We start from the raw sequence: 4,065 nt of genomic DNA, 5'->3' as shown, positions 1-4,065 counted from the left end.
GCCTGTAGGCCGGATCAGATTAACTAGACAGTGGTCCGAGAGTCCTAAAGCTGCACGAGCCACAGAGTGGTGTGCATCCTTAATTACGGTGTAGCAGTGGTCCAGTGTCTGTGCCCCTCTGGTGTGCTATCTGTACTTGGGGACTTTGTGTGCGAGTTTCGCCCTGTTAAAATCACCTAGAACAATGATTAGTGAATTTGGTAGAGGTTTCTCCATGTCTGTCACCTGGTCAGGCAGCATCTGCGTGGCTTCACTCGCACGTGCGTGTGGTGGAATGTAAACGGCCGCCATGACGATCGAGGAGAACGGCCGGCAGTTCATGAAAACTGTGTTGGGAAAAAGATACTTTTTATCATTGGATTCTATGTATCTACTTATGTGTGCAAGATCTTCCACAGTATGTGACAGTTTGACCTCGTGATAATGAGTTGGGAGCACATGGCTGGCTAAGGAGCACATGACTGGAGTCATGAGTCGCGCTATACAATAAACTCCTTAGTTAGCTATTCATGAACAGATCATGAGTTTGGTATGAGATGGCTGAAGCAGACAAACGTCTTATTTAATCTAAAGTCATGAGCACGCCACAGATGTATGCATCCCAGGGGCACTAAGACCCTAAGACCCTGTCTTTGTTAAGCTAAAGTCATGAGATGACCATACTGCTCTTTCCATAATAGCATCCCTGTTGTTCTGTGGTCATGAGATTTAATTATGAGATGTCATTCCTGTTTAAGAAACTATGCATTCATGTAGATTTCCCCCATTGTTGTTCCTCAATAAAAGGCACGACCAAACTGGAGGAAGCGTGCGAATCTCAGCCGCACTTGCTGTGTGTCTGGTTTACCCCCTTCTGCAGACGTCGCTTGCCATCGAAGACATCTCCTGCCCCTGTGAGATTCTTTTCAGATAAAGGTTGTGAACCCAACAAAGTGTTTCTAGGAGAGTGCTGCGAGACTCTTTCAACACCGTGACATCAGTACAGCAACGTTCATTAATACAGAAACAGATACCTCCTCCCTTTTATCTGTAGCCACCTTCTATTAAATCAGTGGTCTCTAACCTTTTTTGCGCCACGGACCGGTTATGTGTCAGAAATATTTTTGTGGACCGGCATTTATATAAATAAATAATACATTTATATACAGTATTTTTCGGTCGCGTTCTTTTTTCATACTTTGGGTGGGGGGGCGACTTATACTCAGGAGCGACATATATGTGAACTTTTTCACAAATTTTTACTTGATCATGAACACTTTACTTACTAGTATAGTTGATCACTTCACATGTAAATTTCACTTCAAACCGCATGAGGGCGCACTATGGATGTGGAATAATTGGAGCCTCACTGACAATGAGTTCCATTCACTGACTTCCGAAGTCGGGACATTTAGTGATTTGGAGTGACATCGATTATTGGATAAACTTGTTATTTATGTTAAAGTTATTTGATATGTAGTTTATTTAGAGTAGCAACGTGTATGTTGTTAGACTTCAGTAGTTTCCGATTTTGTAGGGAGGCATCAGGGCGTGGGGGGGCGGAAAGAGCAATCCCGGGTGCTTGCGTGTGTTGGCTCACATGTTGAGCTCTTGATTTGTGAAATAAAGAGCCAGCCTTACAAAATTACTCTTTTTTTCCACAATTTGATATATTTTAACGCTTTGATTATCATATTATTTTTTGTGTAAAACCTATCAGATATAAAGCTAGATTTTATGATAGTTATTAATGGTAAAATGATTGTAGTCTTCTTCTTTACTAGAAAAGGATCCAAAGCGTGTTCTGCCTTACAGCCCTGAGGAGGACATGTGGCCAGGCGTGGCACACCATCCGTTCCCTGAAGGAGGAATGGCAGAGACTGCAGCACGGACAGAAAGCAACCAAGTAGGAAACACTCACACGCATGCACGCACGCACACACACGCACACACATGAATGTGTGAACTGTATCCAAAAATGACAATATTTTCCTCCCAGCATGAGCTTGCTGAGACAAAACTCATCCCTGTCCAAGCAGAAGAACGATATGGTGTCCATGCACCAGAGACTCATGGCCAAGCTGGACTTCTTCGACACCACCGTTCATATAGACACGGACAAATACCAGCAGACCGCCACTGGAATTGGTATTGTGTTAACTCTGTTTCTTTGAATGGGAACAGATCATTGGATTAATTGAATTTCAAAGTCAAAAGTCAAAGTCAAAGTCTGCTTTATTGTCAACATCTTCACATGCCGAGACACACAAAGAGATCGAAATTACGTTTTCCCTATCCCACGGTGACAAAACATATTACACGATACACATCCAAGTAAACAACGCAATATAAAAAACAAGAAGGCACAAACAATAAATAATAAGAGCAACAATAAATAATAAATAAATAGATAACACAACGAATAAAAGCCAGTGTGCATACAGACAGTAAAAGTTCAGGACGCTACGCAGAACGGGGAAGCGAGTTCAGGATCCTGACAGCCTGGAGTATGAAGCTGTTTGAGAGTCTGGTGGTGCGGGAGCGCAGGCTTCTGTACCTCTTCCCAGAGGGCAGAATTTGAATGCAATTTGATGGTGGACCTTACCAGAAATGGACTGAAGTACAATCAGCGGTGAAGATAGTATTAGAAGTTCCGATGGATTTGAAGTCCATCATCGCCTTATCCACCATGTATTTGGACGGTGTGTATTACAAAATGTGCTTGTGGCCGAGCGGTTAAGGAGACCAGAAATCCATTGGGGTCTCACCTCACAGGTCCAGATCCTGCTGAACACGATCCAGATTTTCAAGAATGTGGTGTAATATGAGATACTCACCACATTTGGACGATGTACATTACACAGTGTGTTGTTATGGCCGAGTGGTTAAGGTGATGGACTAGAAATCCATATGGGGTCTCCCCTCTCATGTTCGAATCCTGCTGACAACATTTCAGTGTTTGAATTTAGATTCTTGCAATAAGCATTTGGACAATGTGAGGACAAAGTTTGTTGTTGTGGCCACGTGGTTAAGGCGATGGATTTGACATCCCTTGGAGTCTCACCTTGCAGGTTCGAATCCTGTAGACAATGCTATAGCTTATGTATTAGAATCTCGTTGTGTTGCCAGATTCTCACCATATGCATTTTGACAATGTGAAGACCTTGGCCAAATCCCTTTGATGTGTAGCTGTGCCCGAGTGGTTAAGGGGATGGACTAGAAATCCATTTGGGTCGTGCCTTGCAGGTTCGAATCCTGCAGACGCCAATTCAGATTTTGAATTAGAATCTTACTAGATCCTTGCAATATGCATTTTGACAATGTGAGGACCTCACCAATGTGTGTTGTTGTGGGCGAGTGGTTAAGGCGATGGGCTTGCAATGCATTGGAGTCTCGCCTCGCAGGTTAGATTTTGAATAAGAATCTTACCAGATCCTTGCAATATGCATTTTGACAATGTGAGAACCTCCACAATGTGTGTTTTTGTAGTCGAGTGGTTAAGGTGATGGACTAGAAATCCATGGGGGTTCCCCCTTGCAGGTTCGAATCCTGACACCAATGATACAGCTTTTGTATTAGATTCCCGGACCGGCCACATAGACTCTGTCCGAAAGAAGGCCCAGCAGAGGCTGTACTTCCTCAGACAGCTCAAGAAGTTCAACCTGCCGCAGGAGCTGCTGAAGACCTTCTACACTGCCATCATCCAGTCTGCCCTCTGCACCTCCATCACTGTTGAACTGTACTGCCCTTACACCTGTTTATGGACCCCGTGGCCATTTTGTGTGTTTTGAGGTGTTCTCTGATATTGAGGGGTGCTGGTTGGCCGCTGTTACTTTTTTTCCTTTATCAAACCATCTGTGTAACTCCAAATCATTAACGCCATCGATCAAGTTTGTTCTCCTTTATGTAAACAAGTCCGACGTCAGCGGCGCGTTACAGTTAACATTTTTCTACAGGCCCATATAACAATATATAAACTATGTATTAAATGACAATAATTTAAACAACAATTTTATCAAACCGTCCGTGTCACTCCAAATCAATAAATCCATCAGAATCTTCGTTTTCCGTGTCACTTGAGAAAAA

At 43.2% G+C, this 4,065-nt stretch overlaps 1 non-coding gene across 1 annotated transcript; it reads left to right on the top strand.

The window, feature by feature from the left end:
* The first annotated feature begins 2,846 nt into the window (after positions 1-2,846).
* Positions 2,847-2,929, top strand: trnas-aga (transfer RNA serine (anticodon AGA)). The gene has a single exon. It is a non-coding gene; the product is annotated as a tRNA-Ser (tRNA).
* Positions 2,930-4,065: the final 1,136 nt, after the last annotated feature.

The sequence above is a fragment of the Syngnathus typhle genome, linkage group LG6, assembly GCF_033458585.1.
Source record: "Syngnathus typhle isolate RoL2023-S1 ecotype Sweden linkage group LG6, RoL_Styp_1.0, whole genome shotgun sequence".
Classification (NCBI taxonomy): domain Eukaryota; kingdom Metazoa; phylum Chordata; class Actinopteri; order Syngnathiformes; family Syngnathidae; genus Syngnathus; species Syngnathus typhle.
This window is presented reverse-complemented; position numbering and strand designations above follow the sequence as displayed.